At 46.4% G+C, this 14,466-nt stretch overlaps 7 non-coding genes across 7 annotated transcripts; all 7 read right to left on the bottom strand.

The window, feature by feature from the left end:
• Positions 1-162: 162 nt before the first annotated feature.
• Positions 163-353, bottom strand: LOC130346189 (U2 spliceosomal RNA). The gene has a single exon (XR_008884544.1). It is a non-coding gene; the product is annotated as a U2 spliceosomal RNA (small nuclear RNA).
• Positions 354-2,434: 2,081 nt separating this feature from the next.
• On the bottom strand, positions 2,435-2,625 carry LOC130346190 (U2 spliceosomal RNA). Its single transcript, XR_008884545.1, has one exon. It is a non-coding gene; the product is annotated as a U2 spliceosomal RNA (small nuclear RNA).
• A 2,090-nt stretch (positions 2,626-4,715) lies between these two features.
• LOC130346191 (U2 spliceosomal RNA) lies at positions 4,716-4,906 on the bottom strand. Its single transcript, XR_008884546.1, has one exon. It is a non-coding gene; the product is annotated as a U2 spliceosomal RNA (small nuclear RNA).
• A 2,083-nt stretch (positions 4,907-6,989) lies between these two features.
• LOC130346192 (U2 spliceosomal RNA) lies at positions 6,990-7,180 on the bottom strand. The gene has a single exon (XR_008884547.1). It is a non-coding gene; the product is annotated as a U2 spliceosomal RNA (small nuclear RNA).
• A 2,087-nt stretch (positions 7,181-9,267) lies between these two features.
• LOC130346194 (U2 spliceosomal RNA) lies at positions 9,268-9,458 on the bottom strand. The gene has a single exon (XR_008884548.1). It is a non-coding gene; the product is annotated as a U2 spliceosomal RNA (small nuclear RNA).
• A 2,091-nt stretch (positions 9,459-11,549) lies between these two features.
• LOC130346142 (U2 spliceosomal RNA) lies at positions 11,550-11,740 on the bottom strand. The gene has a single exon (XR_008884503.1). It is a non-coding gene; the product is annotated as a U2 spliceosomal RNA (small nuclear RNA).
• Positions 11,741-13,825: 2,085 nt separating this feature from the next.
• LOC130346195 (U2 spliceosomal RNA) lies at positions 13,826-14,016 on the bottom strand. Its single transcript, XR_008884549.1, has one exon. It is a non-coding gene; the product is annotated as a U2 spliceosomal RNA (small nuclear RNA).
• Positions 14,017-14,466: the final 450 nt, after the last annotated feature.

Raw genomic sequence — 14,466 nt, forward strand, 5'->3', positions numbered from 1 at the left:
ACAAGCAGAAGCAGCAGAAGCAGCAGCAGCACCACCTTTTGTTTTTTGGCTGCAGCAGCAGCAGCAGCAGCAGCAGCAGCAAGGCCCACAGGGCTGGCTAGCTGGCTAGCCAGCAAGCAGGTAGCAATGAAAGTAGGAATCTTTCTTTTTAACCCTGTAAGGGGGTGGTGCACTGTACCCGAAGATACTGCCATATCGGGTCAATGCATAGGGCGACGGAAGCAAGCTTCGAAATCGGCCCCCGTTCTCAAAAATCCATTTAATATATGGTCCCCAGATAGGGGACGTATCAGATATTAAACTGATAAGAACAGATACTACACTTGATCTTAGCCAAAAGGCCGAGAAGCGATAACCGTGAAAGGGGCGGGCCCAACAAGGTCCCCTTCATGGGCACTATCACTGCTTGCTGTCAGGGAGGCTGCCAGACAATTTTCCATGCACACTCTGGGCTGGGGGGCAGTCAACCACCAGTACACACAGCAGAACCTAAACCCATACCATTATTGCTAAGCAGCAAGACAGGGGCCCATTGCACTCCCACGGGGCCTTTTTAAATGCAATCCATAACCCGGATTTGCCAGGAACCCTTCTTACTCCTCCTACTTGCATGTGACACTGGGCTTAGGATCTGCATAGGAAACACACACACAAGCACACACCTACCTTTGTTGCCTGCAGATGCCTCCTTGGCTGTCCCCAAACGGTATCAAACCAACACCCACGGGAAGCTGTAAGCATAGAGGACATGCCTGCACCCCATTGGACTTACCTGTGTGGGTTAAATCCGGGTTATTTGACAACCTATGGCGGTGATGGTTCTGCTCAGGCAGAGCAGTGCTGATGCTCCTCATAAAGCTGTCGCTGCTGTGAAGGTTCTAGGTGACATCACAATCCCTATGGTTACATACACAACAAAGCTGGGTTGTTGTTGTTTACACTCTGCAAGGCCTGTGGAAGTGAGTGACATCATAGCACTGTAGTTCTGAGGGTTCTAGATGGATGCAACAATCTCCTGTTGCTTCTATGAAGGCCATAATAGACGACATCACCAAACAGCTCCATAGTCACATACACAGCAAAGGAGAGATGTTGTTTACACCTAGTGATGTCAGTGGTATTGAGTGACATCACAGCACAGTGCTAAGGCTCCTGGGCCTGGACACAGCAGCGGCTGCAATATCTCAACGGAGAATACGTTTATATATATGTGTGTGTGTGCGCGTATATATATATATATATATATATATATATATATATATTTCTCCGCCGAAATCACTTTTAAACCCATTTCCACCTTTTTTTCCCTTCTCTTCCTCTTACTTTTTTTTCACGTTTTTTTACGTTTTTCTCCTTTTCGCCTCTTTTCTGGGCGTATTATTCTTCTTTTTCTTCTTTTTTTTCGTCTAATGCATACCCCATCAGTGCAGCAATGCTTATTCAATACCGCCAGCAGATGGAGACACTGGGGGATAATTTTCTAAGGATTTATACTGATTTTTCCTGTCTGAATTTGTCGCACAGAAAGTTGCAGGCCAAATATGTGTGACATTTCTGCGACTTTAGCTTCTAGAGCATTTTTACAACATTATACATAGGTGCTGAATACATAAAAAGCGACTGTTCAGCGACAGACAAGTCGCATCGGCTGAAAGTAGGCCAGAATGTCAGTCCATGTTGGAGCAGGTTTAGATACAGTCTAAAGCATAGATCTCAAAGTCTGTGCACAGAATTTAGCAAGGGCCTCGCACCTTCTGATGCATCAGGTAGGTGCACTATAGCATAGCCTAACCCTCTGTACTTTGGTCTATATTGATGCGGGACATAGACAGCCAGCTGATGACCAATCCATTAGTGCAATGGATGGCTGGAAGCATTTGTCTTTGCCTTTGCAATACCACAGAAGCAATGCATGGTCAATGTACAGCAATGACACACCTGTGTGAACAGCCAGGAGACCCCCCCATGTTATGTTACATAGTTACATAGTTAGTACGGTCGAAAAAAGACATATGTCCATCAAGTTCAACCAGGGAATTAAGGGGTAGGGGTGTGGCGCGATATTGGGGAAGGGATGAGATTTTATATTTCTTCATAAGCATTAATCTTATTTTGTCAATTAGGAACATTCAGCACCCACCCGCTATCAAGGCAGCTGCCTATCATGTCATGCCCTACCTGCACAGGTGTGCTGGCTACTCAAATGATCCAATTAAGGAGGCCATTTAGTCAGCAGCAGCAGAAGTCCTGTGCCTGGACGCTCCAACAGCGGCCAGACACAAGCAGAAGCAGCAGAAGCAGCAGCAGCACCACCTTTTGTTTTTTGGCTGCAGCAGCAGCAGCAGCAGCAGCAAGGCCCACAGGGCTGGCTAGCTGGCTAGCCAGCAAGCAGGTAGCAATGAAAGTAGGAATCTTTCTTTTTAACCCTGTAAGGGGGTGGTGCACTGTACCCGAAGATACTGCCATATCGGGTCAATGCATAGGGCGACGGAAGCAAGCTTCGAAATCGGCCCCCGTTCTCAAAAATCCATTTAATATATGGTCCCCAGATAGGGGACGTATCAGATATTAAACTGATAAGAACAGATACTACACTTGATCTTAGCCAAAAGGCCGAGAAGCGATAACCGTGAAAGGGGCGGGCCCAACAAGGTCCCCTTCATGGGCACTATCACTGCTTGCTGTCAGGGAGGCTGCCAGACAATTTTCCATGCACACTCTGGGCTGGGGGGCAGTCAACCACCAGTACACACAGCAGAACCTAAACCCATACCATTATTGCTAAGCAGCAAGACAGGGGCCCATTGCACTCCCACGGGGCCTTTTTAAATGCAATCCATAACCCGGATTTGCCAGGAACCCTTCTTACTCCTCCTACTTGCATGTGACACTGGGCTTAGGATCTGCATAGGAAACACACACACAAGCACACACCTACCTTTGTTGCCTGCAGATGCCTCCTTGGCTGTCCCCAAACGGTATCAAACCAACACCCACGGGAAGCTGTAAGCATAGAGGACATGCCTGCACCCCATTGGACTTACCTGTGTGGGTTAAATCCGGGTTATTTGACAACCTATGGCGGTGATGGTTCTGCTCAGGCAGAGCAGTGCTGATGCTCCTCATAAAGCTGTCGCTGCTGTGAAGGTTCTAGGTGACATCACAATCCCTATGGTTACATACACAACAAAGCTGGGTTGTTGTTGTTTACACTCTGCAAGGCCTGTGGAAGTGAGTGACATCATAGCACTGTAGTTCTGAGGGTTCTAGATGGATGCAACAATCTCCTGTTGCTTCTATGAAGGCCATAATAGACGACATCACCAAACAGCTCCATAGTCACATACACAGCAAAGGAGAGATGTTGTTTACACCTAGTGATGTCAGTGGTATTGAGTGACATCACAGCACAGTGCTAAGGCTCCTGGGCCTGGACACAGCAGCGGCTGCAATATCTCAACGGAGAATACGTTTATATATATGTGTGTGTGTGCGCGTATATATATATATATATATATATATATATATATATATATATATATATTCTCCGCCGAAATCACTTTTAAACCCATTTCCACCTTTTTTTCCCTTCTCTTCCTCTTACTTTTTTTTCACGTTTTTTTACGTTTTTCTCCTTTTCGCCTCTTTTCTGGGCGTATTATTCTTCTTTTTCTTCTTTTTTTTCGTCTAATGCATACCCCATCAGTGCAGCAATGCTTATTCAATACCGCCAGCAGATGGAGACACTGGGGGATAATTTTCTAAGGATTTATACTGATTTTTCCTGTCTGAATTTGTCGCACAGAAAGTTGCAGGCCAAATATGTGTGACATTTCTGCGACTTTAGCTTCTAGAGCATTTTTACAACATTATACATAGGTGCTGAATACATAAAAAGCGACTGTTCAGCGACAGACAAGTCGCATCGGCTGAAAGTAGGCCAGAATGTCAGTCCATGTTGGAGCAGGTTTAGATACAGTCTAAAGCATAGATCTCAAAGTCTGTGCACAGAATTTAGCAAGGGCCTCGCACCTTCTGATGCATCAGGTAGGTGCACTATAGCATAGCCTAACCCTCTGTACTTTGGTCTATATTGATGCGGGACATAGACAGCCAGCTGATGACCAATCCATTAGTGCAATGGATGGCTGGAAGCATTTGTCTTTGCCTTTGCAATACCACAGAAGCAATGCATGGTCAATGTACAGCAATGACACACCTGTGTGAACAGCCAGGAGACCCCCCCATGTTATGTTACATAGTTACATAGTTAGTACGGTCGAAAAAAGACATATGTCCATCAAGTTCAACCAGGGAATTAAGGGGTAGGGGTGTGGCGCGATATTGGGGAAGGGATGAGATTTTATATTTCTTCATAAGCATTAATCTTATTTTGTCAATTAGGAACATTCAGCACCCACCCGCTATCAAGGCAGCTGCCTATCATGTCATGCCCTACCTGCACAGGTGTGCTGGCTACTCAAATGATCCAATTAAGGAGGCCATTTAGTCAGCAGCAGCAGAAGTCCTGTGCCTGGACGCTCCAACAGCGGCCAGACACAAGCAGAAGCAGCAGAAGCAGCAGCAGCACCACCTTTTGTTTTTTGGCTGCAGCAGCAGCAGCAGCAGCAGCAAGGCCCACAGGGCTGGCTAGCTGGCTAGCCAGCAAGCAGGTAGCAATGAAAGTAGGAATCTTTCTTTTTAACCCTGTAAGGGGGTGGTGCACTGTACCCGAAGATACTGCCATATCGGGTCAATGCATAGGGCGACGGAAGCAAGCTTCGAAATCGGCCCCCGTTCTCAAAAATCCATTTAATATATGGTCCCCAGATAGGGGACGTATCAGATATTAAACTGATAAGAACAGATACTACACTTGATCTTAGCCAAAAGGCCGAGAAGCGATAACCGTGAAAGGGGCGGGCCCAACAAGGTCCCCTTCATGGGCACTATCACTGCTTGCTGTCAGGGAGGCTGCCAGACAATTTTCCATGCACACTCTGGGCTGGGGGGCAGTCAACCACCAGTACACACAGCAGAACCTAAACCCATACCATTATTGCTAAGCAGCAAGACAGGGGCCCATTGCACTCCCACGGGGCCTTTTTAAATGCAATCCATAACCCGGATTTGCCAGGAACCCTTCTTACTCCTCCTACTTGCATGTGACACTGGGCTTAGGATCTGCATAGGAAACACACACACAAGCACACACCTACCTTTGTTGCCTGCAGATGCCTCCTTGGCTGTCCCCAAACGGTATCAAACCAACACCCACGGGAAGCTGTAAGCATAGAGGACATGCCTGCACCCCATTGGACTTACCTGTGTGGGTTAAATCCGGGTTATTTGACAACCTATGGCGGTGATGGTTCTGCTCAGGCAGAGCAGTGCTGATGCTCCTCATAAAGCTGTCGCTGCTGTGAAGGTTCTAGGTGACATCACAATCCCTATGGTTACATACACAACAAAGCTGGGTTGTTGTTGTTTACACTCTGCAAGGCCTGTGGAAGTGAGTGACATCATAGCACTGTAGTTCTGAGGGTTCTAGATGGATGCAACAATCTCCTGTTGCTTCTATGAAGGCCATAATAGACGACATCACCAAACAGCTCCATAGTCACATACACAGCAAAGGAGAGATGTTGTTTACACCTAGTGATGTCAGTGGTATTGAGTGACATCACAGCACAGTGCTAAGGCTCCTGGGCCTGGACACAGCAGCGGCTGCAATATCTCAACGGAGAATACGTTTATATATATGTGTGTGTGTGCGCGTATATATATATATATATATATATATATATATATATATATTTCTCCGCCGAAATCACTTTTAAACCCATTTCCACCTTTTTTTCCCTTCTCTTCCTCTTACTTTTTTTTCACGTTTTTTTACGTTTTTCTCCTTTTCGCCTCTTTTCTGGGCGTATTATTCTTCTTTTTCTTCTTTTTTTTCGTCTAATGCATACCCCATCAGTGCAGCAATGCTTATTCAATACCGCCAGCAGATGGAGACACTGGGGGATAATTTTCTAAGGATTTATACTGATTTTTCCTGTCTGAATTTGTCGCACAGAAAGTTGCAGGCCAAATATGTGTGACATTTCTGCGACTTTAGCTTCTAGAGCATTTTTACAACATTATACATAGGTGCTGAATACATAAAAAGCGACTGTTCAGCGACAGACAAGTCGCATCGGCTGAAAGTAGGCCAGAATGTCAGTCCATGTTGGAGCAGGTTTAGATACAGTCTAAAGCATAGATCTCAAAGTCTGTGCACAGAATTTAGCAAGGGCCTCGCACCTTCTGATGCATCAGGTAGGTGCACTATAGCATAGCCTAACCCTCTGTACTTTGGTCTATATTGATGCGGGACATAGACAGCCAGCTGATGACCAATCCATTAGTGCAATGGATGGCTGGAAGCATTTGTCTTTGCCTTTGCAATACCACAGAAGCAATGCATGGTCAATGTACAGCAATGACACACCTGTGTGAACAGCCAGGAGACCCCCCCATGTTATGTTACATAGTTACATAGTTAGTACGGTCGAAAAAAGACATATGTCCATCAAGTTCAACCAGGGAATTAAGGGGTAGGGGTGTGGCGCGATATTGGGGAAGGGATGAGATTTTATATTTCTTCATAAGCATTAATCTTATTTTGTCAATTAGGAACATTCAGCACCCACCCGCTATCAAGGCAGCTGCCTATCATGTCATGCCCTACCTGCACAGGTGTGCTGGCTACTCAAATGATCCAATTAAGGAGGCCATTTAGTCAGCAGCAGCAGAAGTCCTGTGCCTGGACGCTCCAACAGCGGCCAGACACAAGCAGAAGCAGCAGAAGCAGCAGCAGCACCACCTTTTGTTTTTTGGCTGCAGCAGCAGCAGCAGCAGCAGCAAGGCCCACAGGGCTGGCTAGCTGGCTAGCCAGCAAGCAGGTAACAATGAAAGTAGGAATCTTTCTTTTTAACCCTGTAAGGGGGTGGTGCACTGTACCCGAAGATACTGCCATATCGGGTCAATGCATAGGGCGACGGAAGCAAGCTTCGAAATCGGCCCCCGTTCTCAAAAATCCATTTAATATATGGTCCCCAGATAGGGGACGTATCAGATATTAAACTGATAAGAACAGATACTACACTTGATCTTAGCCAAAAGGCCGAGAAGCGATAACCGTGAAAGGGGCGGGCCCAACAAGGTCCCCTTCATGGGCACTATCACTGCTTGCTGTCAGGGAGGCTGCCAGACAATTTTCCATGCACACTCTGGGCTGGGGGGCAGTCAACCACCAGTACACACAGCAGAACCTAAACCCATACCATTATTGCTAAGCAGCAAGACAGGGGCCCATTGCACTCCCACGGGGCCTTTTTAAATGCAATCCATAACCCGGATTTGCCAGGAACCCTTCTTACTCCTCCTACTTGCATGTGACACTGGGCTTAGGATCTGCATAGGAAACACACACACAAGCACACACCTACCTTTGTTGCCTGCAGATGCCTCCTTGGCTGTCCCCAAACGGTATCAAACCAACACCCACGGGAAGCTGTAAGCATAGAGGACATGCCTGCACCCCATTGGACTTACCTGTGTGGGTTAAATCCGGGTTATTTGACAACCTATGGCGGTGATGGTTCTGCTCAGGCAGAGCAGTGCTGATGCTCCTCATAAAGCTGTCGCTGCTGTGAAGGTTCTAGGTGACATCACAATCCCTATGGTTACATACACAACAAAGCTGGGTTGTTGTTGTTTACACTCTGCAAGGCCTGTGGAAGTGAGTGACATCATAGCACTGTAGTTCTGAGGGTTCTAGATGGATGCAACAATCTCCTGTTGCTTCTATGAAGGCCATAATAGACGACATCACCAAACAGCTCCATAGTCACATACACAGCAAAGGAGAGATGTTGTTTACACCTAGTGATGTCAGTGGTATTGAGTGACATCACAGCACAGTGCTAAGGCTCCTGGGCCTGGACACAGCAGCGGCTGCAATATCTCAACGGAGAATACGTTTATATATATGTGTGTGTGTGCGCGTATATATATATATATATATATATATATATATATATATATATATTTCTCCGCCGAAATCACTTTTAAACCCATTTCCACCTTTTTTTCCCTTCTCTTCCTCTTACTTTTTTTTCACGTTTTTTTACGTTTTTCTCCTTTTCGCCTCTTTTCTGGGCGTATTATTCTTCTTTTTCTTCTTTTTTTTCGTCTAATGCATACCCCATCAGTGCAGCAATGCTTATTCAATACCGCCAGCAGATGGAGACACTGGGGGATAATTTTCTAAGGATTTATACTGATTTTTCCTGTCTGAATTTGTCGCACAGAAAGTTGCAGGCCAAATATGTGTGACATTTCTGCGACTTTAGCTTCTAGAGCATTTTTACAACATTATACATAGGTGCTGAATACATAAAAAGCGACTGTTCAGCGACAGACAAGTCGCATCGGCTGAAAGTAGGCCAGAATGTCAGTCCATGTTGGAGCAGGTTTAGATACAGTCTAAAGCATAGATCTCAAAGTCTGTGCACAGAATTTAGCAAGGGCCTCGCACCTTCTGATGCATCAGGTAGGTGCACTATAGCATAGCCTAACCCTCTGTACTTTGGTCTATATTGATGCGGGACATAGACAGCCAGCTGATGACCAATCCATTAGTGCAATGGATGGCTGGAAGCATTTGTCTTTGCCTTTGCAATACCACAGAAGCAATGCATGGTCAATGTACAGCAATGACACACCTGTGTGAACAGCCAGGAGACCCCCCCATGTTATGTTACATAGTTACATAGTTAGTACGGTCGAAAAAAGACATATGTCCATCAAGTTCAACCAGGGAATTAAGGGGTAGGGGTGTGGCGCGATATTGGGGAAGGGATGAGATTTTATATTTCTTCATAAGCATTAATCTTATTTTGTCAATTAGGAACATTCAGCACCCACCCGCTATCAAGGCAGCTGCCTATCATGTCATGCCCTACCTGCACAGGTGTGCTGGCTACTCAAATGATCCAATTAAGGAGGCCATTTAGTCAGCAGCAGCAGAAGTCCTGTGCCTGGACGCTCCAACAGCGGCCAGACACAAGCAGAAGCAGCAGAAGCAGCAGCAGCACCACCTTTTGTTTTTTGGCTGCAGCAGCAGCAGCAGCAGCAGCAAGGCCCACAGGGCTGGCTAGCTGGCTAGCCAGCAAGCAGGTAGCAATGAAAGTAGGAATCTTTCTTTTTAACCCTGTAAGGGGGTGGTGCACTGTACCCGAAGATACTGCCATATCGGGTCAATGCATAGGGCGACGGAAGCAAGCTTCGAAATCGGCCCCCGTTCTCAAAAATCCATTTAATATATGGTCCCCAGATAGGGGACGTATCAGATATTAAACTGATAAGAACAGATACTACACTTGATCTTAGCCAAAAGGCCGAGAAGCGATAACCGTGAAAGGGGCGGGCCCAACAAGGTCCCCTTCATGGGCACTATCACTGCTTGCTGTCAGGGAGGCTGCCAGACAATTTTCCATGCACACTCTGGGCTGGGGGGCAGTCAACCACCAGTACACACAGCAGAACCTAAACCCATACCATTATTGCTAAGCAGCAAGACAGGGGCCCATTGCACTCCCACGGGGCCTTTTTAAATGCAATCCATAACCCGGATTTGCCAGGAACCCTTCTTACTCCTCCTACTTGCATGTGACACTGGGCTTAGGATCTGCATAGGAAACACACACACAAGCACACACCTACCTTTGTTGCCTGCAGATGCCTCCTTGGCTGTCCCCAAACGGTATCAAACCAACACCCACGGGAAGCTGTAAGCATAGAGGACATGCCTGCACCCCATTGGACTTACCTGTGTGGGTTAAATCCGGGTTATTTGACAACCTATGGCGGTGATGGTTCTGCTCAGGCAGAGCAGTGCTGATGCTCCTCATAAAGCTGTCGCTGCTGTGAAGGTTCTAGGTGACATCACAATCCCTATGGTTACATACACAACAAAGCTGGGTTGTTGTTGTTTACACTCTGCAAGGCCTGTGGAAGTGAGTGACATCATAGCACTGTAGTTCTGAGGGTTCTAGATGGATGCAACAATCTCCTGTTGCTTCTATGAAGGCCATAATAGACGACATCACCAAACAGCTCCATAGTCACATACACAGCAAAGGAGAGATGTTGTTTACACCTAGTGATGTCAGTGGTATTGAGTGACATCACAGCACAGTGCTAAGGCTCCTGGGCCTGGACACAGCAGCGGCTGCAATATCTCAACGGAGAATACGTTTATATATATGTGTGTGTGTGCGCGTATATATATATATATATATATATATATATATATATATATATATATATTTCTCCGCCGAAATCACTTTTAAACCCATTTCCACCTTTTTTTCCCTTCTCTTCCTCTTACTTTTTTTTCACGTTTTTTTACGTTTTTCTCCTTTTCGCCTCTTTTCTGGGCGTATTATTCTTCTTTTTCTTCTTTTTTTTCGTCTAATGCATACCCCATCAGTGCAGCAATGCTTATTCAATACCGCCAGCAGATGGAGACACTGGGGGATAATTTTCTAAGGATTTATACTGATTTTTCCTGTCTGAATTTGTCGCACAGAAAGTTGCAGGCCAAATATGTGTGACATTTCTGCGACTTTAGCTTCTAGAGCATTTTTACAACATTATACATAGGTGCTGAATACATAAAAAGCGACTGTTCAGCGACAGACAAGTCGCATCGGCTGAAAGTAGGCCAGAATGTCAGTCCATGTTGGAGCAGGTTTAGATACAGTCTAAAGCATAGATCTCAAAGTCTGTGCACAGAATTTAGCAAGGGCCTCGCACCTTCTGATGCATCAGGTAGGTGCACTATAGCATAGCCTAACCCTCTGTACTTTGGTCTATATTGATGCGGGACATAGACAGCCAGCTGATGACCAATCCATTAGTGCAATGGATGGCTGGAAGCATTTGTCTTTGCCTTTGCAATACCACAGAAGCAATGCATGGTCAATGTACAGCAATGACACACCTGTGTGAACAGCCAGGAGACCCCCCCATGTTATGTTACATAGTTACATAGTTAGTACGGTCGAAAAAAGACATATGTCCATCAAGTTCAACCAGGGAATTAAGGGGTAGGGGTGTGGCGCGATATTGGGGAAGGGATGAGATTTTATATTTCTTCATAAGCATTAATCTTATTTTGTCAATTAGGAACATTCAGCACCCACCCGCTATCAAGGCAGCTGCCTATCATGTCATGCCCTACCTGCACAGGTGTGCTGGCTACTCAAATGATCCAATTAAGGAGGCCATTTAGTCAGCAGCAGCAGAAGTCCTGTGCCTGGACGCTCCAACAGCGGCCAGACACAAGCAGAAGCAGCAGAAGCAGCAGCAGCACCACCTTTTGTTTTTTGGCTGCAGCAGCAGCAGCAGCAGCAGCAAGGCCCACAGGGCTGGCTAGCTGGCTAGCCAGCAAGCAGGTAGCAATGAAAGTAGGAATCTTTCTTTTTAACCCTGTAAGGGGGTGGTGCACTGTACCCGAAGATACTGCCATATCGGGTCAATGCATAGGGCGACGGAAGCAAGCTTCGAAATTGGCCCCCGTTCTCAAAAATCCATTTAATATATGGTCCCCAGATAGGGGACGTATCAGATATTAAACTGATAAGAACAGATACTACACTTGATCTTAGCCAAAAGGCCGAGAAGCGATAACCGTGAAAGGGGCGGGCCCAACAAGGTCCCCTTCATGGGCACTATCACTGCTTGCTGTCAGGGAGGCTGCCAGACAATTTTCCATGCACACTCTGGGCTGGGGGGCAGTCAACCACCAGTACACACAGCAGAACCTAAACCCATACCATTATTGCTAAGCAGCAAGACAGGGGCCCATTGCACTCCCACGGGGCCTTTTTAAATGCAATCCATAACCCGGATTTGCCAGGAACCCTTCTTACTCCTCCTACTTGCATGTGACACTGGGCTTAGGATCTGCATAGGAAACACACACACAAGCACACACCTACCTTTGTTGCCTGCAGATGCCTCCTTGGCTGTCCCCAAACGGTATCAAACCAACACCCACGGGAAGCTGTAAGCATAGAGGACATGCCTGCACCCCATTGGACTTACCTGTGTGGGTTAAATCCGGGTTATTTGACAACCTATGGCGGTGATGGTTCTGCTCAGGCAGAGCAGTGCTGATGCTCCTCATAAAGCTGTCGCTGCTGTGAAGGTTCTAGGTGACATCACAATCCCTATGGTTACATACACAACAAAGCTGGGTTGTTGTTGTTTACACTCTGCAAGGCCTGTGGAAGTGAGTGACATCATAGCACTGTAGTTCTGAGGGTTCTAGATGGATGCAACAATCTCCTGTTGCTTCTATGAAGGCCATAATAGACGACATCACCAAACAGCTCCATAGTCACATACACAGCAAAGGAGAGATGTTGTTTACACCTAGTGATGTCAGTGGTATTGAGTGACATCACAGCACAGTGCTAAGGCTCCTGGGCCTGGACACAGCAGCGGCTGCAATATCTCAACGGAGAATACGTTTATATATATGTGTGTGTGTGCGCGTATATATATATATATATATATATATATATATATATATATTTCTCCGCCGAAATCACTTTTAAACCCATTTCCACCTTTTTTTCCCTTCTCTTCCTCTTACTTTTTTTTCACGTTTTTTTACGTTTTTCTCCTTTTCGCCTCTTTTCTGGGCGTATTATTCTTCTTTTTCTTCTTTTTTTTCGTCTAATGCATACCCCATCAGTGCAGCAATGCTTATTCAATACCGCCAGCAGATGGAGACACTGGGGGATAATTTTCTAAGGATTTATACTGATTTTTCCTGTCTGAATTTGTCGCACAGAAAGTTGCAGGCCAAATATGTGTGACATTTCTGCGACTTTAGCTTCTAGAGCATTTTTACAACATTATACATAGGTGCTGAATACATAAAAAGCGACTGTTCAGCGACAGACAAGTCGCATCGGCTGAAAGTAGGCCAGAATGTCAGTCCATGTTGGAGCAGGTTTAGATACAGTCTAAAGCATAGATCTCAAAGTCTGTGCACAGAATTTAGCAAGGGCCTCGCACCTTCTGATGCATCAGGTAGGTGCACTATAGCATAGCCTAACCCTCTGTACTTTGGTCTATATTGATGCGGGACATAGACAGCCAGCTGATGACCAATCCATTAGTGCAATGGATGGCTGGAAGCATTTGTCTTTGCCTTTGCAATACCACAGAAGCAATGCATGGTCAATGTACAGCAATGACACACCTGTGTGAACAGCCAGGAGACCCCCCCATGTTATGTTACATAGTTACATAGTTAGTACGGTCGAAAAAAGACATATGTCCATCAAGTTCAACCAGGGAATTAAGGGGTAGGGGTGTGGCGCGATATTGGGGAAGGGATGAGATTTTATATTTCTTCATAAGCATTAATCTTATTTTGTCAATTAGGAACATTCAGCACCCACCCGCTATCAAGGCAGCTGCCTATCATGTCATGCCCTACCTGCACAGGTGTGCTGGCTACTCAAATGATCCAATTAAGGAGGCCATTTAGTCAGCAGCAGCAGAAGTCCTGTGCCTGGACGCTCCAACAGCGGCCAGACACAAGCAGAAGCAGCAGAAGCAGCAGCAGCACCACCTTTTGTTTTTTGGCTGCAGCAGCAGCAGCAGCAGCAGCAAGGCCCACAGGGCTGGCTAGCTGGCTAGCGCCAGCAAGCAGGTAGCAATGAAAGTAGGAATCTTTCTTTTTAACCCTGTAAGGGGGTGGTGCACTGTACCCGAAGATACTGCCATATCGGGTCAATGCATAGGGCGACGGAAGCAAGCTTCGAAATCGGCCCCCGTTCTCAAAAATCCATTTAATATATGGTCCCCAGATAGGGGACGTATCAGATATTAAACTGATAAGAACAGATACTACACTTGATCTTAGCCAAAAGGCCGAGAAGCGATAACCGTGAAAGGGGCGGGCCCAACAAGGTCCCCTTCATGGGCACTATCACTGCTTGCTGTCAGGGAGGCTGCCAGACAATTTTCCATGCACACTCTGGGCTGGGGGGCAGTCAACCACCAGTACACACAGCAGAACCTAAACCCATACCATTATTGCTAAGCAGCAAGACAGGGGCCCATTGCACTCCCACGGGGCCTTTTTAAATGCAATCCATAACCCGGATTTGCCAGGAACCCTTCTTACTCCTCCTACTTGCATGTGACACTGGGCTTAGGATCTGCATAGGAAACACACACACAAGCACACACCTACCTTTGTTGCCTGCAGATGCCTCCTTGGCTGTCCCCAAACGGTATCAAACCAACACCCACGGGAAGCTGTAAGCATAGAGGACATGCCTGCACCCCATTGGACTTACCTGTGTGGGTTAAATCCGGGTTATTTGACAA

Source organism: Hyla sarda, unplaced genomic scaffold, assembly GCF_029499605.1.
Source record: "Hyla sarda isolate aHylSar1 unplaced genomic scaffold, aHylSar1.hap1 scaffold_776, whole genome shotgun sequence".
Lineage (NCBI taxonomy): Eukaryota > Metazoa > Chordata > Amphibia > Anura > Hylidae > Hyla > Hyla sarda.